General features: G+C 45.8%; 1 long non-coding RNA gene across 2 annotated transcripts in view; it reads left to right on the forward strand.

Moving 5' to 3' along the window:
* Positions 1-25,107, forward strand: part of LOC144768276 (uncharacterized) — a 337,152-nt gene that overhangs the window by 274,684 nt on the left and 37,361 nt on the right. The window contains exon 4 of one of the 2 annotated variants that reach the window (XR_013598519.1): positions 3,943-4,068. The exons of the other annotated variant lie outside the window; for it this stretch is intronic. This is a non-coding gene — a long non-coding RNA (uncharacterized LOC144768276). The remainder of the gene's footprint in view (positions 1-3,942; positions 4,069-25,107) is intronic. 2 annotated transcript variants of the gene reach the window in all.

The raw sequence follows: 25,107 nt of genomic DNA on the forward strand, positions 1-25,107 counted from the left end.
TTTTCATATCCTCATTCACAAGAGTCATCGACAATTCCTGAGGTTTACAGTGGCTGGCAGGCACTACCAGTTCAGAGTCTTACCATTCGGCCTGAAGCCAGCTCCACGCATCTTTACGAAGTGTCTGGCTCCGGTAGCAGCATACCTTCGCCAGCATCATCATCAAGTCTTTCCCTACCTGGACGACTGGCTTGTCAAGGCTCCTACTCGGACAGGCGTGGCCAAGTCCTCTACCGCCTGCCTTCGTCTCTTCGAGAACTTAGGCCTAACGCTCAACCAGGAAAAGTCAAATCTACGTCCATCACAACGTCTCAACTTCCTAGGAGCGACATTGGATACACAACAGGAGAAAGCCTTCCCTTCCAGGGAACGTCAGGTCAAGCTGAAAAACCTGGCCGTCCAAATTCAGACCAAAAAGAGAGTCAGGGTTCGACTATTCAAGTCGTTGCTAGGAATGATGTCTTCCAACATATTTCTCATTCCGCATTGTCGTCTCTACATGCGACCTCTACAGGAAGCTTTAACAAATCAGTGGATCCAAAGTACAGGATCTTTCGACGACTGGGTCAAGATCACTCAGGTCATGAAAAAGGCTCTGAGATGGTGGCTTCTGGGCGACAACTTGAACAAAGGCCTTCCTTTTTTACTCCCAGTCTCCCCTTATGTCATAACCACGGACGCATCACTGGAAGGATGGGGAGCGTTCCTTCAGGAATTGCAAGTACAAGGTCAGTGGTCAGTGGCAGAAAAACGACTCCACATCAATTTGCTAGAGTTACGAGCAGTACGCTTAGCTCTTCGGGCATTTCTACCCCGAATCAGGAGCTTCCCAGTGCTTGTGAGGACGGACAACACCACCACAATGCACTACCTAAACAAACAGGGAGGTACTCGATCCAAGACGTTGTCTCGCGAATCTCAGCAAATTTGGAGGTGGCTACTCCAGCACAACATTTCTCTGCGGGCAGAGTATGTCCCAGGAGTAGACAACATCCTGGCAGACTCGCTAAGCAGACAGCGCTCAATTTGCCACGAGTGGGAGCTCGACCAGAAGACGCTCGACTCAGTGTTCTCCCGTTGGGGCAAGCCTCACCTGGATCTCTTTGCGACGGAAATGAATGCGAAATGCCAACGTTACGCAAGCTGGCTTCCCCAGAAAAGATCCCTAGGGAATGCTTTTTCGATGACATGGTGCAAGACCTTTGCTTACGCCTTTCCACCGTTTCCCCTAATCCCAAGGGTTCTCCGGAAATTGAAAGCAGAGAGTTGTACCATGATCCTGATAGCCCCAGCGTGGCCACGCCAGCACTGGTATACAGAACTACACCTTCTATCGCTGGAACCTCCAATTCTATTCAGGACATGCCCACATCTCCTTACAATGAACCAGGGACAAGTCCAACATCCGGATCCAACATCTCTCAAATTATCGGCTTGGCTCCTGAGTTCAGAGAGTTCCAGAATCTAGATCTTCCACAGGAATGCAGAGTCGTTCTAGCCCGGGCCCGGGCTGAAAGTACTAATAAGACATATTCCCTTAAGTGGAAAAGGTTCTGTTTGTGGTGTAGGACTCAGAAATTGCATCCGTTCACTTCTACTCCAGCACAAATTCTGCCCTATTTGCTCCACCTAGCCAATTCAGGGCTGGCACACGCTTCAATAAAAGTCCATCTAGCGGCCATCTCCAGGTTTAGACGGTCTTCGTGTGGCGCTTCACTATGGACCAACAGACTGGTCAAGCAGTTTCTGAAGGGATTATTCAGAACTTTCCCTCCAGTACGAGTGTCACCACCTACATGGCAACTAAATGTGGTACTAGCTCAACTAATGAAACACCCGTTCAAGCCAATTCACAAAACAGATCTTAAATATTTGTCATGGAAAACAGCTCTACTACTGGCGCTCACGTCAGCAAGGAGAGTGAGTGAACTGCAGGCTTTTTCTGTGCAAGACCCTTTTATCCAGTTCAAGAATGACAGGGTCATTTTAAGGACTAATCCAAAATTTATACCTAAGGTTCCGTCCTCTTTCCATCTTAATGAACCTATTGTCCTGAGATCTTTCTTCCCAAATCCATCATCTGCGGCTGAAAGATCTCTACACTCATTGGACCTCAAACGATGTCTCAAGTTCTATATACACAGGACAGAGCAATTTCGGAAGTCCAACCAATTGTTTGTGGCATTTAGTAGGCCCAGGAAAGGCCTAGCATTGACAAAACAAAGCATTTCCAGATGGATTTCAGCGGCCATCGCATTCTGTCACCAACAGGCGGGCCATCCTCTGCCTTCAAAGGTTCGAGCACATTCCACTAGAGCGGTAGCCACCTCCATGGCGCTCTTTGCTGGGGTACCCATTGTCGACATCTGCAGAGCGGCGACATGGAAGACGCCGCATACGTTCACCAAGCACTACTGCTTGGATTCTGAACTTATGAAGGATGCAGCAGTAGGACAGGCTGTCCTACGTCATCTATTTCATTAGAGGTGAGCCTTCTTCCTATCATCCCACCTTCCAGGTAATTTATCGCACATTTCTTATCAGGTTGTGAGTATCATGTAAACTGTGTAACAACTTATGAAACGTTTATTATGTCTTTCAAGATATATGTGAGAAATGTGCTCATTATTGCTTGCTATTCTGATTCAGGCATGTGAATCTATGAAAGATACCCATAATACTGGATAAGAAATGCGTTACTTACCTGTAACAGCAGTTATCCAGTATTGGTATCTTTCATAGATTCACATGCAACCCACCCGCCTCCCCTGGAAGGGCTCACCTAAGTCTTCTCAGTAGGTACTACTTGGCACGGTGCTTACGAAAATCTGAGGGACAAGGGCTCCTTCCAGGAAGGTCAGGAGGGTGATAAGGGCTGATTGGCTACTGGCCAAAGTTTGGTCCTTTTTACATAAGGACCTAGATAGGCTACTAATGTGAGGCCTCTGGTCTAGTACTAAGTATATGTCCATGTGACATTACTATAATTATTTACCGGGGACTCCCACCCCGAAGACGGGGAATGATTCAGGCATGTGAATCTATGAAAGATACCAATACTGGATAACTGCTGTTACAGGTAAGTAACGCATTTCTACCTTAATCTCGGAACACTGCTCAGAGGCAACAGGACTAGATGTATGACGGCTTGGCAGGAACACCTACCCTGTGAGCTCCCTTAAGATGTATGACCATCATTGTTATTGAGTCGTGACAAGAGTCTGTGGAAAACCACATTTAAGTTTGTGTTTGAAGAATTCACACAATTAATACTGGTTGCTTCTCAAACTCCAAAAGGCAATCCTTCACACTGATGTTGCATGTTGGTGATGGCGGTGATAGGACTGCAATGTCATGAACATCTTATGGTCTTGCCTACACCTTCACTAATAGTGGTTTCTATGGGGGGTAACAATGGTTGAAACCAATGGGCACATCTAACTTTCAACCAAACTGGCTAGCTCACACAATACTTCAGATTATATGGTGTTTCGCCTTATGATGACGGCGAATGACTACTCCATTGGCAGTAACCAAATCTATATCTTGAAACATTTGAGGTTCTGCAGTGATCCTTATTCTCGGAGAATGTTTTCGGACCTTTTCTGAATGGCCAATTATAAGTATTCGACCAGATATGAGGGCAATTTCTTCAGTAATCCACTAAATGCATAGTTGTAGCATATCCTGTTCTGCTTATTTGATAACTCTTGAAGATGTAGTTGTGCTTTTGACTGCTGTTCAGGAATGGTTATCTGTTATGAGGATTTATGTTTTGTGCCATTACAAGCATCACTAAGACTCCTGGTTACCCATAATGTATAGCTTTTACCTTCACTCCTCATTGATAGCCGTATTGTTCATCATTTAATCAGGTATGCTGTTAATCCAAAAAACGGTGTTTTGTAATATGATAACGCACACTTTTGTGACCCTCTCAAGTTGTTCCTGTGGTGTCTGGGGTCAGAACAGAGTTCCAGGGCCTGTGATTATTGTGCCCAGATGAATCCGAAGGCTATTTGGAACTGCTAGGTGAATCTTTGGTGCCAAACAGCAGAAGACTTCATGGTGAGTGTGAAAAGAAGCTCCCACTCACAAAGTAATTTCTGTGGATCTTCTCCACAATCTAAGCAATTGGGTAAGTCCAAAAAGAAGCATAAGATATTAAAGCATTAATTTGCCCTATCAGCCTTTCTCGAATTGCGTCTCATTCCCAGACTTCATCAGAGCTGATTCCAAGCCTGTTTCTCATGCACACCAGATTTCGGGGACTGTTGGGGATGTAGCAGCAAGTGGAGGTCTTTAGAGAGGCCATGCTGTAAATTTTTGGCACCTTTCAAGGTGGTCCTACAGGTGCGCCTTCGGACACCAAGAATCCTCTGGGGCCTCCAGTAAGACATCTACAGGCGGGATATCCCTTTGCACTGTTGGTGTCTCTCGAACCTACTTCGGGATAATCATTGGCTCCGTTGCTGGCTTTAATTCCAACGTCACCCGCTGCGTTGGTTCCCTTCGGTACAAAAGGGGGTGGTGATGGACGGAGCATCTGAACCAATCAAACACTCACACCCAGTCAACAGATCTGGGTTTAATCCATCATCGTTCTTTAGCCCACTCTGCCACCCCAGTTCAGACATGGCCATATGCAAATCAGTCTGACCCTGTGCCTCATGGGAACAGTCCAGCCCGAACTGCCAAGCATCAATACCAGAGGAAGATTCACAACCCATTGTGCTCTCAGACTCAGAGCAGAATCTACTCCGACCAAAGCTTTTTTGGCTCTGCTTTGGACAATGATAATTTTGATTTAAAAAAATGATTTTGTTCCCCGGTAAGATGACCTGTATGTGTATGAGGAGCTACAAGATGCTAGAGGCCTGGATATCTCTCCAGATACTGGCCTCTTTTTCTCCTCCCGGCCTTGCCAACATGGAAAGTACCTCCTTCGCTGTCATTATGCGGTAGGCAGCCAAAATACTGGACCTACAACTACCTGCTACATAGGTGGAGATCAATATTCTTTCAGAGGTAGTCCAGCCTGGCCAGGCACCTACAGAACCTCTATTGCCCTTTAATGAAACTCTCATTGGTAAAAGCTTTTGCACTTTTGGCCCTTGGGAGAAACCATGTTCAAGACCACAAGTGAACATGCAGGTTGCTTGGCGTCCTTGACCACCACTTCACCGGATCAGTAGTCAAAAATGATAGAAAACATTAACAAGTGGATATTCTATGCTCTGTGGTCTGTAAATGCCAACTGTCTTCTAGGCCCTTACGTTCATTCCCTAAGTGACACAGTGCCTCAAGTTTTACCAACTGGTTTGGACAACTTCCAGACGGCCCAGACTTAAGCCTAGCACTACCCTAGTTCTACCCCCTCACTCTTCTCATTTTTAGCAATTCAGCGCAGGGACACGCCGGTGAGCGTAACTAGCGCTTTATAAAATTCCTAAATAAATAAATAAGCTATTCAGGATGGCCACATTGCAGCAACATTAGTGATCTACTCAAGCTTGAACATGACCGAATGCATAGGTCGGGCGATTGGCACAAGGGTGGCCACGTCCTAGATGAGGTCTGCATGCTCAGCTCCACATTTGTTAGAGTTGTGGTGATTCACTTGCCATTGAAGGCTTCCCTGCCCACTATCAGATCAAAGCTGATGCAGGTACTCCCAGACAACAACACTGCCTTGTGGTACAGCAAGAAAGAGGACAGGGTGCGGTCTTGGGTCCTGTGCCAGGAGGCTCTCTATCTCTAAAAATGGCTGGAGCACCAGGGAATTTCTCTGGTGGTGAACCACCTGGTGGGATCTCTAAATGCCACTGCGTATGAACTCACCAACCAATGCCTGGCGGACCACGAATGGCAGTGACACCTGGAGGTGGTGTGGGGTGTCTTCCATCAATGTAAAGAACCTTGGCTCAATAACATTTTTCCCCCCACACCTACTGAGCATGTGCACTATCAATGCTTTTCCACGTTGGAGTTCTCAAGGAGGCGCTTGCTCAGAGACTACTTCTGTCTAGAGTGGAGCTCAAGACACCAGTATGCGTTCCCGCTACTACCTCTCCTGCAAGAGTTCTGAAGATCAGGTAAGTCCTGGTCTAAGTCAACCTAGTGTCACCGGTTTGGGCCAGCATCTGTTCTTTGGGCAGACCTTCTGCCACAGCAACAGCACAGGGTGCTGCACCCTGCCATGCACAATCTGTTACTCCATGCTTGGAGATCGAGCGGCAGCAGTTGGCCTTCCTCCTGAGGTCAAATATGTCATCTTGGCGGAGAGGCGTCCCTCTGCAAAATGTGTGTACACCAGTCATTGGGACAAAGGTGTTGGCTTGGTACAGCACACTCAAGAATAATCCTTTGCAGTCCAAGTGGTCTGAAGTTTTATTGTTTTGTCCCTGACCTGGCAAGGACTTACATTGGGCAGTGTTAAATGCTATTTGTTGGCTCTGTCAGCTTTTTTGCTGGTGACGGATATGGCTTGGCTGTTTAAATCACCTACTGTGATGAGATATTTGAAAGTTTATCAAAGTCTTTTGTGTTGCCACAGTGGGATTTAAATGTGGCTTCCTTTGAGCCAATGCCCAGTAGTCCATTACTTCTAAAGACCCTCAAAACAGTCTTCCTGATTGCCATAATATCAGCTCAGTGTGTGAATGAGTTCGCTCTTTCTGTCCAACCACCCTATACCATGTTCTTTTCAGGTACGCTGGTGCTGGGGACAGGGACCTCCTTTTCTGCTAAAAGTGGTAATACAGTTTGACATCGGACAGGGTGTTACAGTGCTAGCGTACTTTGCTCCACCTTATCCCTCGAAAGAGGTAGAGAGACTCAATTGTTTGGAGGCCAAAAGAGCATTCAGTAATTACACTGATTACACAAAAGAACTGTCAGTGGCTCCTCCGCTGTGGCAGAGGAGCATCGCCCCCCCCCCCCCCCCCCACCCAGCAGCCTCAAAACAGCAGGAAAGGATAAATAAAACAATAATTAACACTTTTTAAATTGTTTTCTTTTTCCTTTCCTGCCGAGTCTTGGGGGGCCGGGCCAGGGGGTATGACAGGCTGCAGAGGGAGTGGTAGTGCACTGTGATCAGTGCGCATGACGGTTTGGCCGGCCGTCTCAGGCTGGCTAAACCATGATGCACACTGAAACTGTCTCCAACCCAGCTGCGTTGCCGGGTTGGAGACAGCAGGCACAGGCTCCCAACCTCACTAGGAGCACAAATTCAGAGCGCTCAGGCCAATCCTGATGCTACTCTCATGACATGAGAGCAGCATCATGATTGGGCGCAGTGGAGGCTTGGGAACCTGTGTGTTATATCTAAGGGTTCTACCTTACATCTTCCCTGTTTCTCTGCCTCTGATGTTCAGCCAGTGTGAGTGGAATGTTAGTGTGAATGTGATGTCATTGGAATGTTTGGTGGGGCTTTGATTACATATCTACTGGAAAACCTATCTAACCATCTAAGAAGAATAAACTTATCATCTATAACCTAACTAAGGGAGACATTAGGCCCGCCATTCTATCGGACAACGGGACCGCCCGCCATAAGGGCGGGGGTCCCGTGGGGGAATTAGCAGAGGGGTACCATAGGTACACCCATGTGCACCCCCAACCCCCCCGGAGTCCTTGGGGGCCCGCAACGGGCACCCGCAGGGAGACTCCGCATGCCTTATGCCGCCACGGAAAGGCATTGTTTACAGCCTTTGTAATATGGCTGGCGGTGTCTGATAGACACCGCCACCATATACAACCCTTTTCCACCCGGTCGCAAGGCAAGCGGGCGGAAAAGCGGCTGACGGTCTTTCCGTCCGCCGCAGACCCCCCAGCCATCTTAATATGGCGGGGGGGGTCTTTGCAGCAATGGTGGCGGGCGGATTGCCCTCGCCAGGCTGGCGGTGGCTACCGACAGCCTGGCGGGGGCGATCCGCCCACCATCCTAATGGGCCCCTTAGTCTTCTGGAAGTACTTACCTACAACACAACACTGTGCATGTGAGGAGAGGAGCAACAGAGCGCAACGTAGTCGGCTTCAGGTAATTTGTTAAATTTTTATTTATTTATCAATTTTGTCGTTCCGCCAACCCTTTTCCTTCCCCGCCGGCCACTCGTCCACAACACCGGCCGCTACTGAAAAGAACATCGAGTGAACGATCAGTGGAGTTTACTGGTACAAAGAATGGAAAGGCGGTGCACAAGCAGACTTGATGGATTGTGCCCTGCCTATTGGCCAAGAAGCAGCCACCGGAAGGCTCATGGGCTCATTCCACCAGAGTCAAAACCTATACCACTGATTTGGCATGCGAATTACCTGTCCTCAAAATCTGTGAGGTAGCTACGTGAGTGTTGGTACACACATTCACAAAACACTACAGCTTAGACAGTCGGGTCCAGTGAGATGAGCATTTTGACCGCTTGGTCCTGCAGGATTTTTTGCATGAGCCAGTTCACACACCTACCACCTTTGGAGGTAACACTGTGATATCTATTCATAAATGTGGAATCTGTTACAACTATCCACCAGAACAACAAGTTGATTACTTCTATAACACTTTCTGGTGGATGCTTCAGCTTGCTCACCGTCTCTTCCACTTCCCCAGGTATACACTCAAAATATCGAGTTTTTAATATCGATTAGCATTAATATCGAATTAAAAATATAGAATGGACACAATATCGAATGGACAGAATATAGACTACAAAAATATCGAACAGAATAGAAGTAATATCGAATTCAAAATATAGAATGGACAAAATGTCGAATGAACAGAATATAGACAACAAAAATATGGAATGGACAGAATATAGACAACAAAAATATCTAATTTGAGGTAAGTAAGTTAATTTCAATTTTTTAATAATATCCAATTTGTTAAAGTGATTTTATATGTTAGTATATGTGGGAAAAGTGTTTCTCCAGTATTAGGGGTGTCTTTCATAGATTCACATGCTTGAATATCCCCCGTCGTCGAAGTGGGAGTCCCACGGTACATAAAATAGCAGTCATATATGCATGTATACATGAAAATTATAATAAATAAAAATATACATACATATAATGCAATAAATTGTAAATTCTAAAAGTACCATAGAACATAATAGGCCCATTGAAAAGCTTAAGGGAGAGCTCACTTTAGTAGCTTATCAGTGTCATTATGTGTTGGTCCACATTCCAGCCAATCAGGCTGTAGCCTCCTCTAGAACCTTCTCCTCAGAAGCCCAAGTCCTCAGATTTTCTACCGCACGTCGTGTGAAGGGAGTCTCCCTGAGCTCTGCTCAGTTTTCTTCAACTTTAATTGTTCTTTTTCATCAGAAAATGTCTTCAAACAAGAAATCTTTGTTTAAAGCCTGCCCTTCTTGTGGTAAATTGCGCCTTTTCCACGAGGATCCACACAGTAAAGGCATTTACTGTCTCTACCCAGACCACGAGGTGAAAAACTGTAAGTACTGTCGTACTTTCCCTCCCAAGACTCTGAGGGATAGAGAGGCCCGTCTCCTTCTGTGGCTACAGAGGTTGAAGACTTCGGACACTGCACTTTCTGAGGTAGGCAGTTTATCTTCTGGCTTTTCAAAATCCTCTCAGAAGCGTGGGTCTGAGACTGAGGTTCCTTCTCCTTTTCTTAAGAGGAGTAGACTGTTGGAGTCCTCTAGGATTGTCTCCCCACAGGATTTGTTTCAGGGCACGTCTACCGGACCTAGTTCTCTGACGTCTGCGCCCAAAACAGTGCCTTCCATTAAAAAATCTGGTTTTGGCTCGTTGACGGGCTCGTCGACGCACCCGTCGACGTCTTCAGCGTCGACGAAATCAGTGTCTGCCATCTCTACGTCGACGACAACATGTAAAATGTCGACCAGCGCTATGTCGACGACGATCACCTCGTCGACGACGACCAAGAAGGTGAGACCCATCTCTTCTATTGTGAAGATCTCGTCGACGACCGTCAAAGAGAAACCGTCGACGACGAGGTCATCGTCGACGCTTCCATCGTCGACGCGAACACCGTCGACGAAGATCAAGTCTTCTAGCAGCACCTCCTCGACGGGCCCGTCGACGGTTGTCTCGTCGACGGCGCAGTCGTCGACCATCATCCCATCGTCGACGGCTTCGACGACGGCTGTCATCCCGTCTACGTCATCGTCGACGATGAAGGCTCCAATTTCGTCGACGACCCCGTCGACGGTCAAGAAATCCTCGTCGACGAAGAAAAATCCTTCCATTTCGGCGCCGATTTCCTCCGTGGTGACGACGCAGTCGCCTCAGGCTCATTCTGACACTGCCACACTTACGCCAACGGGCTCGTTGACGTCTCGACAACCTTTGCCGAAAACAGCTGCCATCTATAAAGTGGTTACTGCTTCTTCTTTGCGGACAGTTCCTCTCATCCAACTAAGTCCAGTGAGAAGTGGCACTCGTCTTCCAGACCAATTGTTCCAGTCTGGTGCGGAAGAATCCGGAGACGATTCAGAGGTAGAAGAATTTTTTAAATAGGCTACCAGTCCTTCGGATTTACACATTAAGTGTCAGGAATATAGTGATGAGGGTGATGTGGTGGACAATGTCGAAGATGGGAATGAATTATTTCCTGTTGATGCGTCGGAACCAGTGCCTTCGGAACCAATCACACAGATACCTCTCTCTTTGGTCATGAACCTGCAGCACATGCTGGATGACTATAACCGCAGGTTTCCGCCTTCTACACCTGCCTCTCCAGCATCGCAACCTCCTCCGCAGCCTCAACCTCAACTTCCTCAAACACCTGCACCAGTTTTACCCGTGTCACCGGGTGGTGCCCGTCCTGACACTGGCGACGAAGATCCGGATCCTCACAATACTGATGACGACGACAATGACGTCGATATGAATGAGTGGGACAATTACAGGGCTCAAACACCTTCCACTCAGCCCGCCTCACCTCTAGCGTCGCCTCCAGTGGACATCGCAAATTTTCACAATTTGATGATCCGTGCTGCAAAACTTTTTCATCTCACGGTCGAAAAACATCAGCATGAAAGTGAATGCTTCCTCTATGATTTTAAGGACCTATCTCAAAGGCAATCCCACACTATACCTATCGTGGATTATATTTGGAAGGAGGGCCTTAAATTGATGGAACGTCCAAATTCTGTACCTGCAGTTTTGCCCAGATTGGACAGGAAATACAAAGCTCCGGCATCTTCCCCGGCCTGATTAGTGTCTCAACCTAAAGCAGATTCGGTAATAACTCAGGCTGCACAGAAAAGATCACGCAATCCTGCTACGCCACTTACATCTCCTCCTGATCAGGAAGGCCGCAAGTTGGATTCTATAGGGTAGAAATTCATAACCATGGCGGCTACTACGGTGAGGGCGGCTAATACTCTGGCTATTCTGGGCCGTTACGACCGCCAGATGTGGTCCGAAGTTGCTGCATTGATTCCTCAACTACCTGATGCAATCCGTGCAGAAGCAACAGACAATTATACAAGAAGGGGAATCGATTTCTTCCGAAATCATTGATTGTGCACTCGACATTTCCTCAACGGGTTTTCGTCAATTGGCTGGGGCTGCAGTTTTTAGGCGTCAAGGCTGGTTGAGGTCTACCACCTTCCGTCCATAGGTACAAGCACGAGTCCTAGACTTGCCGTACGACGGAGAATTATTGTTTGGCAAACACGTTGATGATGCCCTTGAGGCGATCAAAAAGGACACCGACACTGCGAAGTCCTTGGCTACCCTCCAGTACAAGAAGCGGCCCTTTCGGGGGGCACGAGGTAGAGGCGGAGGTTCCTCTACTTTTCGAGGATCAAGTCAATATCGTTCGTCCAACACTTATAACGATAGCCGACAGAGGGGTTCCTACCAATCCCAAAATCGTCAGTTTACCACCAGAACCTACCAACGGAAAACCACCTATAGAGGTGGCTCAAACAACAAAAAGCAGTGACAGCCTCAGTCCTTTCCTTCTGCCGACTGTAAATCTTGGAGGTCGCATCTCAAAATACTTTTGCAAATGGTCCGACATCACCTCCGACCAATGGGTCCTGGACGTTATCTCCAAAGGACACACCCTGGAATTCACAAAATTTCCTCCCACTCGTCCACCTTCGGGGCCACCCTCTCCCCATTTCAAAGAACTTCTGGCCCAGGTGAAATTGATGATCAAAAAGGAGCCCTCGAAGTCGTGCCGCAAGGTCAAAGCGGCAAGGGTTTTTATTCCCGTTTTTTCTTAGTCAAGAAGAAGTCGGGGGAATGGCGTCCAATTTTGGATTTACGAGCCCTAAACAAATTTATCATTTCAAAAACTTTTTCAGATGTTAACCCTGCTTCAAATTCTGAATTTTCTCAATCCAGGGGAATTCTATTCAACAATCGATCTCCAGGACGCTTATTTCCATGTGCCAATCCACCCCAGACACAGGAAGTATCTACGCTTTACAGTCGGACAGCTGCACTTCCAATTCAAAGTTCTACCATTCGGCCTACGATCAGCACCGAGGGTCTTTACCAAGATCTTAGCCCCGGTAGCTGCCTTCCTGCGTCTCCAAGGTATCCAATTTTACCCATACCTGGACGACTGCCTCATCAAAGCAAAAACTTTCCACCTAACGGAGCAGCACACTCAAGTCTGCGTCTCCCTCTTCCAAACCTTGGGGCTTTCAATCAATTGCCAGAAGTCACACTTTCAACCATCGCAAAGGAGAGATTTTCTCGGAGCCTTGCTAGATTCTCGGCAGGGAAAGGTGTTCGTTTCCCAGGAAAGACAGGACCGCATGATAAAGATGGTGCGGTTCCTCCAATCAAGACTGTACGTTTCTGTCCGAACGTTCAAGTCATTCCTTGGCATGACTTCCTCGTGCATCCAACTTATTCCAAATTGCAGATTGCACATGAGGGTTCTACAAGAGGAATTGGACAAGCAGTGGAAACAGGTGTCAGGGTCGTTCGAGGACAAGGTTCATCTAACACCTCACATCCAGACAGCGCTGGAGTGGTGGGCTCACCCTCCAAACATATCTGCGGGCCGTCCATTCCAGGACGAACCTCCAACTTTGACGCTTACAACAGACGCGTCTCTCGAAGGATGGGGAGCGCATCTCGACGGCATGTCTGTGAAAGGGAAGTGGACACCAACCCAACGAACTTGGCACATCAATCGTCTGGAACTCTTGGCGATTTTCTTAGCCCTAAAATCCTTCCAGAGGTTAGTGCAGGGACACACTTTGCTGGTAAGGACGGACAACACCACCAGCATGCACTACCTCAACAAGCAGGGCGGCACGAGGTCTCTCCTACTTTCACAACTGGCACAAGAAATATGGGATTGGGCGGTTCAGCGTCAAATTCATCTCACAGCCATTCATGTGCCGGGTGTGTCCAATGTCCTGGCGGACTCACTCAGCCGGGCATCATCGGACAATCACGAGTGGGAACTCAATCAGCCAACGGTCGAATTCATCTTCCGGCGGTGGGGCCGGCCACAAATGGATCTATTCGCGACTGCTGCCAACAGGAAATGCCAACGCTTTGCAAGTCGGCATCCCCACAGAGAGTCGAGCGGAAATGCATTTTCGATCAATTGGTCGAACGACTTCATCTATGCTTTCTCTCCACTTCCTCTGATCCCTCGCCTGTTACACAGGATGAGGTTCCAACCTTGTCACATCATCCTGATTGCGCCCAAATGGCCGAGACGGCCATGGTTCACGGACCTGCTCCTCTTCTCACAGTCCGATCCATTGCCACTCCATCCTCTACCGCACCTCCTCACGATGCAGCAAGGACATATCTGTCATCCGGATCCGGCATATCTTCAACTCCATGCCTGGAACCTGAGTATAACGAATTTGCACGTTTAAATATCGACAAGGACTGCAGGGAGGTATTAGCGCGGGCTCGCGCTCCCTCCACTATAAAAACGTACCAATTAAAGTGGAAGCGTTTCTGTGTCTGGTGCCGCACTAAGGATTTGGACCCAATGACTGCAAAACCTGAACAAATTTTGCCTTTCTTTTTATCCCTGGCAAAGTCGGGACTGTCACACTCAACTCTTAAAGTATTCCTGGCGGCGATTTCCCGTTTCCGTCATGATGGTTCCACATCTCTATGTTCTTCAAGGATCATTAAGCAATTTTACAAAGGCCTTTTTAGGATGTTTCCACCTATCCGTCGCCCTCCGCCTGCTTGGCGCTTGAATTTGCTCTTGTCTCAACTACTTCTACCACCATTTGAGCCTATTCACTCTGCAAATCTTAAATTTCTCACGTGGAAAGTTGCTCTCTTGCTCGCCTTGACGTCCTCAAGACGTGTCAGTGACATTCAGGCGTTTACCATACAGCCTCCTTTCCTGCAATTCTCCAATGAGGCTGTGACTTTACGAACTAATCCTAAATTCATCCCAAAGGTTCCCAGTGACTTTCATCTCAACGAGCCTTTAATCCTTAAAACTTTCTTTCCTGCTCCGCAAACTCCAGCTGAGCGGTCATTGCATTCATTAGATGTCAAACGTTGTCTAAAATTCTACATTCAACGGACTGCAACTTTCAGAAAATCAGATCAATTGTTTGTGGCATATGGTACAACTTGCAAAGGGCAACCCGTTACCAAACAGACTATAACCAGGTGGATATCCTCTACCATATCCTTCTGCCACCAACGGGCTGGGAAGCCCCTTCCTGCTCCAGTTCGTGCTCATTCGACTAGAGCAATGTCCACTTCGGCTGCCCTTTTTGCAGGGGTACCCCTACGACAGAACTGCAGAGCTGCTACTTGGTCGAGCAGCCATACTTTCACTAAGCACTACTGCCTGCAATCAACAGACGCCGCGGATGCGGAAGTGGGTCAAGCGGTGCTGCGGAATCTTTTCCAATAAAGGTGAGCCTCTGTTGCTACCCGCCTCCAGTCATAAAGGTTTTTTCTTAATAATGTTTGGTATTTGTTGCATATTGTCTAAATATGTTTACCTTCTTTGCTTGATGTATCACCTTTATGACTTTTGTGATGATCTACTGCTTTCTACTCTATTCAAGCATGTGAATCTATGAAAGACACCCCTAATACTGGATAAGAACAAAAGTTACTTACCTGTAAACTGTGGTTCTCCAGTATTGGTGTCTTTCATAGATTCACATGCGATCCTCCCCTCAGAGGCTCTCTTCTCCTCAGGCACTTTTATTTACTTGTGCTACGAAAATCTGAGGACTTGGGCTTCTGAGGATAAGGTTCTAGAGGAGGCTACAGCCTGATTGGCTGGAATGTGGACCAACACATAATGACACTGATAAGCTACTAAAGTGAGCTCTCCCTTAGGCTTTTCAATGGGCCTATTATGTTCTATGGTACTTTTAGAATTTACAATTTATTGCATTATATGTATGTATATTTTTATTTATTATAATTTTCATGTATACATGCATATATGACTGCTATTTTATGTACCGTGGGACTCCCACTTCGACGACGGGGGATATTCAAGCATGTGAATCTATGAAAGACACCAATACTGGAGAATCACAGTTTACAGGTAAGTAACTTTTGTTCATATTTATTTTATAATTTATTTTAATTAATTCATTTTATGGTATTTAATTTTTGTGTAATATAATTCAGTAGCGGGTTGTGGGTTTATTGGGTGGGTAGAAATTTATTTATAATTAATTACATTTTTTAATTAATTTATTGGTATTTATTTTGAATTAATTGTTAACTAATTGGTAATTGGTAATTAATTAAAATATAATTGGTGATTAATTTTAATTGATTGATTAATTGATTATGTTAATTTTATTAATTTATTTTCTGTAGCGGGTTGTGGGTTTATAGGGGAATAGGGTGGGAAGTCATTTAATTATAATTATTTAAAATTTTTCATGTATTTATTGGTATTTATTTTGAATTAATTGTTAATTAATTGCTAATTGGTAATTAATTAAAATATAATTGGTGATTAATTTTAATTGATTAATTAATTGATAATTATGTTAATGTTATTAATTTATTTTCTGTTGTGGGTTGTGTGTTTATAGGGGAATAGGGTGGGAAGTAATTTAATTGTAATTAATTAAATATTTTAATTTATTTATTAGTTTTTTGTTCTAATTTTTAATTATTTTTTAATTGTTAATTAATTAATTGTTAATTGGTAAATAATTTGTATTAGGTAATTTTTAATAATTAATTTTTATTTTTAATTGATTACTTATTATATTATATAAAATTGTTAATTACTTTTAATTAATTTGTAATTGGTATTAATATTTAATATATTTTTATTTATATATGAAGTATTTACTTTCCCTACTGTTGCACTCTCTGGAGTGGGAATAGTAAGTTTTACCCCTACGCTATCCAACGCTTTTCCCTACTGTTGCACTCTCTGGAGTTGGAATAGTAATTTTTACCCCTAGGCTATCCAACGCTTTCCTTACTGTTGCACTCTCTGGAGTTGGAATAGTAATTATTACCCTTCCGCTATCCAACACTTTCCCTACTGTTGCACTCTCTGGAGTTGGAATAGTAATTTTTACCCCTACGCTATCCAACGCTTTCCCTACTGTTGCACTCTCTGGAGTGGAAATAGTAATTTTTACACCTACGCTATCCAACGTTTTCCCTACTATTGAACTCTCTGGAGTTGGAATAGTAGTTTTTACCCCTACGCTATCCAACGCTTTCCCTACTTTTGCACTCTCTGGAGTGGGAATATTAATTTTTACCCCTACGCTTTCCCTACTGTTGCACTCTTTGGTGTGGGAATAGTAAATTTTACCCTGCCGCTATCCAACGTTTTCCCTACTGTTGCACTCTCTCGAGTTGGAATAGTAATTTTTACCCCTACGCTGTCCAATGTTTTCCCTACTGTTTCACTCTGTGGAGTGGAAATAGTAATTTTTACCCCTACGCTATCCAACGCTTTCCCTACTGTTGCACTCTCTGGAGTGGGAATAGTAATTTTTACCCCTACGCTATCCAACGCGTTCCCTACTGTTGCACTCTCTGGAGTGGGAATAGTAATTTTTAACCCTATGCTATCCAACGCTTTCCCTACTGTTGCACTCTCTGGAGTGGGAATAGTAATTTTTACCCCTACGCTATCCAACGATTTCCCTACTGTTGCACTCTCTGGAGTGGGAATAGTAATTTTTACCCCTACGCTATCTAACGCTTTCCCTTCTGTTGCACTCACTTGAGTGGTAATAGTACATTTTACCCTTTCTGCTATCCTACGGGAAAAATATTGTAATTGTTTTATTAATATTACGTTTATATATATATATATATATATATATATATATATATATATATATATATATATATATATATATATATATATGTATGTATTAACAAATCAATTTGTATGTTTTTTTTACTTACATTAATTATTTATTTTTAAGGTTATTTAAGTATTTTAAGTATGTTTAAGTTAATTATATTTATTATTTCATTAATTTTTAATTAATTTAAAGCATTTTAAAAAAATCAATTTTTTGACTAACTATATTTTTTACATCGATATTTTTGATTCGATATTTTTGTACTTACCTGTTTGGAGATAGGAGGTCGATATTTTGGTATTCTATATTTTTTCCTCGATATTTTTGTAATTCGATATTCTTGACATCTATATTGTTTCAGTGATCCACATCCCCATGTGAATCAGACTCCTGCACCTAAAAAGGTCCAGTCTAGATATCTGCACACTGGTCATGCCACTTTGCCAGTGGACCCTGTGCCTGAGGGTATGGACAAGTCTAAGAGAGGAACTCATGTTGGTGTGCATGGGTGGTGCTTCTATATGCCTCTGCTATTTACTTCCATATCAGAATGAAGTCGGCGCAAAGCCGTAAGACACCATTTACAGATGTGCGTGAGTACTTCTTTGAAGTTTCCAGATCCAGTCTAACTCCAGCGGAATATTCAGTAAAGGAGAAATCTGTGGTTAGATACAGTTACCACTAGAAAAAGCGTTACAGACGGTAAGGGTTTTTTTATCTTACACTAGGCCGGTTTCAACAATGTCGAGATTCTGTTGAATTCAGTGTGATGTAGTAGTTGGAGCTCTGGGAGGATTCTACTCAGCACCCTGATTTAGAAGTTGGTGTTTTTAACTAGTGCTGACATTTGTGACCAAAGGTGATGTGGCCTTGTGGCTTGAGCAGTCAGCCTTGGAACTGGGGAACCAGGTTGGATTCCTGGCCTCTGCTCAACATCCAGATTTAAACGTTGGGCCAGATTTAAAGTTTGGAAGCCAGGATATTCAGCCGCAAATATGGCCTGTGTACCAAACTGACTGTCTGTCTGCCTGATTTAGAGTCAGGAGCACTACTACCTTTCTCTCGATCAATCCCCTGTTGACTCTGTCGATGGGACATTGTCCTCTGATGCCAATGGAGAATAGGGGCAATTGGAAGAAGGAAATTACAGTGCCCTCTCTATATGACCTTTTTACCTGTCTGTTGCATACCTGGCGGTGAGAGGAAAATAATCAGTTACCTCCATTCACAGGTTTAAAAGCTCCTTGGGTGTGAGTCATTATTTTTGTTTTTCAAGAACAAACTCACACTTTCAAAAACTTTGTAAATGTTTAGTACAGAGTCGTCATTACTGATGCCAGCCTTCCTCCAAACTTTCTGTTATCATGACAGGATCCGCCATGATGGTGGGCCATATCAAAGTATAGAGCTCACTGCTGGACCAGTGGTGAATTGTTTGGTGGACAGTAATGAAATGACCTCCGCCACCCTGATCAACAGAGCACCATCTGCCAAACTTAAGCTCAGGACAATAGTCTCCCTTTGCCTAAAAAATGCTTAACAAAGTCACGTAGAGAACTCTTATTTCTATGGCCAGGTTTGCACAATATGAAAATGTACAAAAAATTAAACGTTCTGAATCAAACCAATATGTTATAATACATTGGATAGAATCGGTGGTTTTTTATTCTTCTGGGCAGATGAATGGCAGGATTGTTATATGGCATGTCTTCTTTGATGAGTTCTGTCTTTTTAAATTTATTTTATATTTATTGGTTTATGAAAGTTAACAGCGTAACATTCGAGTACATATAGCAGTACCCAGATACAATATACTTTGGCAAGATAAATGGGTATGCACAGCATAGTACATTTATACATGCATCCTGAGATTATTCTCACTGCCAGTGTTCCAGATAGGCACCCCCCAAACCCCACAGCGCACCAGCCCCACAGCCACACAGCCCCTCAGCCCCTCAAAAGGTCAATGTTTGAACTTAGTATTCAGGATACACACTTCACTATGGGGGTCATTATGATCCGCCCGTCACCATAGTGGGGAATGGGACCGCCCGCCATAAGGGCGGGGGTCCAGGTGTAGAGATTAGGATGTGCCCGCCACAGTGGCGGGCACATCCTGTATTTACAGCATTGTGGCGGGCGGTGCTCTCTGCACCGCCCGCCACAATGCTGAAAATGCTTTTCACCATTTGCATAATGAAAGCGGCAGGCACCGCGCGGTGCCTGCCGCTTTCATTACGCAAATGCAGGGGGCCGTCGGCACCCCCTACTGTCCTTCACTCTGGGGGCCCGCAGGGGGCCCCCAGAGTGAAGACCGCCTGCCTTTCCGAAAGGCTTGCCTCCCAGCCCATTGTAATATGGCGGCGGTGTCTTAGAGACACCGCCACCATGTTACAGGTTTTCTGCCCCGGCCGCAAGGCGTCCGGGCGGAAAACAGGCGGGCGGTGTTTTTCACCGCCGCCTTCCCCTCCGCCATCCTAATCTGGCGGAGGGGATTTGGGCTTGCGATGTCGGGCGGTTTGCCTCCGCCAGGCCGGCGGTGCCCACCGCCAGCCTGGCGGAGGCAAACCGCCCGACATCGTAATGGACCCCCAAGTATTGACAAATATTGAGTTTTGGGCAGGGCTGTCCCCGGGAGGCTCACTGTTAACCCTCCCCCCACACGTCCTAGATCTCTTTGCCGTCAGATGTGCAGTGCCCATGGGTTCGTGCTTTTCTCCTAGTGACAGGTAAGAACCAGGGAACCCCCGATACCTTAGTTGTGATCTGGGTGGCAAGAGATCCCAATAGTAGTCCAGCTGCTTTTGGCATTGGACAACATCTTGAATCCAGTCCTCCATCTGAGGTGGAGGACGGCTCCCCCAGTGCATTGTCATTTGTCGCTTAGCTAGCCCATGCATTACAGCTGATGGGCATCTAACCCCTTTTGGAACATATTTTACATTCCCTAGCAGTGCTGTTAGTGGAGTTCTCATCATCTGAAAGTCACTAATGCAACCGTATACATCAAATATTGATATGCAGAAAGCCACCACCCTATTAATGCCAAGAGAAGTCAACATCCAGCTCCCTGCACCTCCCACAGAGCTGATCATCCGACATACCAATTTTACATAGGATAGGAGGTACAGCAGTGTAACTTTTTCATCCATGAGCTGAAGTTTTAAATTTAGTTTCCAAACTATTCTCGCCTTTGGTGAACAAATAGGGGCCTAATGCTGCATGATGGTATATAAATGAGTAATAAGCTTCTCTGAGGACTGTAGACCTAGGTTCATCTTGAGTGCATGCAGTGCTAGCGGCATCGATATATGTTTTACACTGTTTGCAAGTTGCTCGCAGCCTGTGGAACATAAGCGTCTAACAATGTAGAGTTCTCAGTGATGGCTTGTGTCTGGGTAAAGATTCCCTACGCGGAGAGCTTCATCAATGTGATCAACTGTCGGTGCTTCATTTGGAGACTGATCCTTCGATATACAGTCATTGTCAATACTGGATTCCGGAAGGTCAGAATCAGGTCTGCATATAGGCAGTCCAGTTTCGCCCACTGTCTTAAACAGTTCCAAGATCAAGCAGTGCATCCCATTGTCAACCTCAGTTTAGGATGCCTGCTAGCTGATTAGATGGCAATGTTTAGCGGGCTAATCAGTGCTTAATCATTGTCCACTGCAACATGCGATTAATAAAAGATGGGGTAATGCCAATAATATGGAAACTGATCCTGGCCACAGTAATGGTACAACAGGGAAAGTTGACAAAAAGGCACAGGAATTTAGGGAGTACTATCATTTTGGCAATGCCAATTCTTCCTGCCATAGACAGCGGCAGTCTGGACCAAACAGGCATTATATCCTCTAACACAACAGAGGTTTCCCATCATTTGCACACCGAATATCATTTAATTCCCTGCTGATCCATATTCCCAAATGTTTAACAGTAGCGTGTGCACATTTCAACAAAATCTGGAGCTACTTTTCTCGTACTAGATTTAGGGAGAACATGACTGACTTATTGTTTATGCCGGTAAGACATCCAAATTCTGGAGGATTTCAGTCTTTGAAATTTTTGAGAAGTGATGCTGAAAACCCAAGAGGATAAAACAATCCCTGAGGAATCCCACATCAGAAGTGTTAAAACAAATAGTGGCTAAACCAATTTTGGTTAGTTGCTGCAATTTTACAAAAATGATTGGCACTATTGGAGGACGTGAGATTCTATGTCAGGACCAGAGGCGAAGATTATGCTGTTCTTTCTCCACTGTATTTGCTGTCAAATGTCAATAAACGTAAACCATTGGGAAGGGGAAAAAAACCTGGAAATATTAGTCCAGCCAATCAGCATGTCAGGCCTCTCCTTATAGTCCCTTGTTAACTCTTCTGCCCCTCATTCTTATCTGCTATAGCAGCCAACAGATAAGTGCTTAGGCCCCCTGGGCCCATTTGTACTATTTGTTGCTGTAGTTGCTGATATTATCACATTTTTTACCCCTATTTACTTTACGGCTTTCCTCAACGTGGCCGCTGGAACGTTCCGATGCACCTTTGTGGTCGCTGACCATCTCTTTATCCTCGCCTCAGGTGAGGCGTCAGCGGGCGGTGCTGTCTTCCGACCTCTAGAGGGCATGAACCAATAAAGTCCTCGGTCCTGCAATATGCTACGGGAAAATTCCTGATCATCCAGTACTAACTCACCAATATGCCGAGTGTTCGGCGCTGCGGCCACTGCTGCCTGGAATTTTGATGCCAACATCTGAGCTCGGTTCTGGGCTCGGTACTGGGCAAAATATCTTTGGGGGAATAATGCTTCACGGCTTAACTCTCGAGACAGTGACCCAGAGGAGTATAGAGTTGAGCCTTTTACAATGTCACAGGTATGTGGTGACCCGGCCCATTGACCCCTGAGCAGTCCTCGGGCCAAGAATAGTTCCCTGTGTATCACTTTGTTTTTCATCTGCATGTGACCCTGGTGTTGATTTAGATGCTTTTGACTGACTAAAAAAGGCGTTCATGGGCCAGACCCTTCCAGGCCGGACCCAACCACCTCCATCATTGGGAGCCCTGATTCGGCCTGCTTCAGAACGGGCTGATTCCACCCACTCCCCTAGATGGTGACGATTCCTGAGCAGGGTCCGATGGGGAAGTAAGCCCGATGGGCCATGATGTCCTTCTGCACACCCATTGGGGACTCCCCACGTGATAAATCAGCTTAAGTCAGAGTCGGATATGCAGGACCAAGAGGAAGCTCTTGTTCCTCAGAATGGGCCCAGCTGGAAGATTAGCCACCTACATGGCAGGGAGATTGAGAGAAACATTGGACAAAGAGATCCACAGCGGGCAGAGTGCTCCCATCCGTTGCTGGCCGTCAAAGTGGCGGTGATGCCTGAGATCGATTCCCAGAATAGCCACTTTCTTGCCAAATACATTCAAGACCCCAAAAAAGGCATTGACTGCCCCTAGCGGTCTTGTCGGCATGAACTCCTTGACATAACCGGCACTCTGACCAAGAATCTCGACATGGCCAAAGACACTAAGGCGTCGGACTCTATCATCCACAGGGATCCCTTTCAGGGTGGGCTTAACAGGACATCATATTCCTGGGGAACGCCAAATGTGCCATCTCCACCGAGCAGCTCATGACCACCCTAATCAAGTTCGACCTAAAGTTGGCAGACCAAGCGAACTCGGAGGTGGGCCAAATTGTGCAAGGGGGGCTTTTCGGTGACCCATTTTTAAAGGAGTTAAGTACATTTGTGTCCACCTTTAACTTCCTGGATAAAGCCCAATCTTCAATCAAAAAAATCTTTACACCACAGGTTTTCACAGGAGCTGGCCGTGCCAGGGAGCGCTCGGCCGTCCATTTCCAATATCTAGCCCTGTCCAGTGGTCAGAACTCCAAGTTAGGCCATTGACATGATCCCTCCAGATTCAGAGGCTTCTACACCATCTAGAGGCTATCCTTGACACAGAGGCTCCAGAGGAGACATCAATCAGGGCACTTCTTGTAGTGAGCCTACATCTTTTTTCTCCACAAAAACTGGGGGGCAAACTGCCACGCTTCGTCCACAAATGACACGTGGTGACAAGAGTCGTGGGTGCTTCAAATAGTTCAAGGGTTCTATATAGAGGTCTATGGATCCCAGCTTCATTCCTCTCCTCTCCTCCCCTTTTCTTCTCAAACACAGAGGCCACCCTGATCAATGCAAAGGTACAGGACCTGGTACCCAAATGAGCGATAGCCCCAATTACCACCCACCCCAATGGTATCCTCAGGAACGTATTCTTAGAGGAATTATCTCCAAGATTTCAAGGAGTGGCTGGTTTTCTGTCACTTCAAAATAGAGAGTATTCACCTGCTACAGGACCTAAGACTGGATGGTACGTCTGGATCTCAAGGACCCTTACCTTACGATCCCGATCTACTCGCCACATCTTCAGTTCTTACAGTTCCAATGGAGACTCCAGCCTTTCAAATTCACAACGCTCTCTTTTGGACTAACCTTAACACCATGGTGCTTTACCAAGGTTCTGAAACCCATCGTGAAACATCTCAGGGTCAGGGATGTATGCCTGATTATATACCTTGATGACATCTTCTCATGGACCAATGCCCGACAACATTGTCTGCACATATGCAGATGACCATCTACCTGCTAAGTCACTGGGTTTCATTATTAATGGGGCAAAAGCCATCCTAGCCCCGACTCAGACCCTCACATTCTTGGGGTTCATAGTAAATGCAGCCAAAACTACTTTGAGCCTCTCCTCCAGAAAGATCTCCGAAATAGAACACAAACTACGGGGAATCTTGACCAAACGGAGCACATCTCTCAGGCAGATCATGAGGATAGTGGGGCTCCTCTCTTCCGCGATCCTGGCCATATTCCCAGGACCCCTGCACTATCAGGCCCTCCAAAGGCTTCCCACCTTCGCCGAGGCGTGAATTACTACAAAGCGTCCCTTTCTTGGACAAGGATGAACTACATTGGGGGCTCAAACACATGGAAGCCTGAAATGGGCGTGATATTTTCGGATCCCTCCCAGACTTGGTGATCGAGTCAGTCGCCAACAACACTGTTTGGGGGGCACGATGTATGGAATTTTCCACCGGTGGCAGATGGGAAGCTCTCAAACAAATCTTTACATATTAACTATCTCTAGTTAATTACCGGCTCTTTCAGTGTTAAATACTGGAACAAGGACAGGGCACACTACTGCGTCCTCTTGAAAATGGACAAGGCAGCAGTCTGTCACACCAATCACTGGGGCAGAGGAAATCCAGGGCATCTCGGATTTGTCTCAAGCTTCTGGGGTTATTGCCTCGATTCGAATCTCTGTGATCGTGGAACACCTTCTGGGGACCGCCAACCAAGTGGCGGATTGGCAGTGACACTACCTGTGAAACACGAGTCTCTGGAAACTGGATCCAACAGAGTTCCAGGCCATCTCGACCAGATGGGGCCCGTTCACGGTGGATCTGTTTGTGTCCCGCTTGGACCACTAACTCTCCTGGTGCTTCAGCTGGAGACCAGACCCACATGAAGTAGCAACCTAGCAGTAGCATTCCTTTCTGCAGGAATGGATGTCGAAGGTGGGATATGAGTTTCCTCCCTTCTCGATGATCATGAGGCTCTCGGCTCAAGCTCAAAGGCAGCAAGCAGATCTGGTGGTAGTGACCCCTATTGGTAGATCTCAAGTTTGGTATCTAGTGCTGATGGAACTCTTTTGGACTTCTCCAATCTATCTACCACTTTTCCTGGGTCTCCTTTGGAATTCTTGGTTCTGTAAGGCACATTTTATCATATGGTGTGGAGGATTAAAGGGAACGATGAAACATGTCAGAGCTTTCACGAGAG

Source organism: Lissotriton helveticus, chromosome 7 (genome assembly GCF_964261635.1).
Source record: "Lissotriton helveticus chromosome 7, aLisHel1.1, whole genome shotgun sequence".
NCBI classification, from domain to species: domain Eukaryota; kingdom Metazoa; phylum Chordata; class Amphibia; order Caudata; family Salamandridae; genus Lissotriton; species Lissotriton helveticus.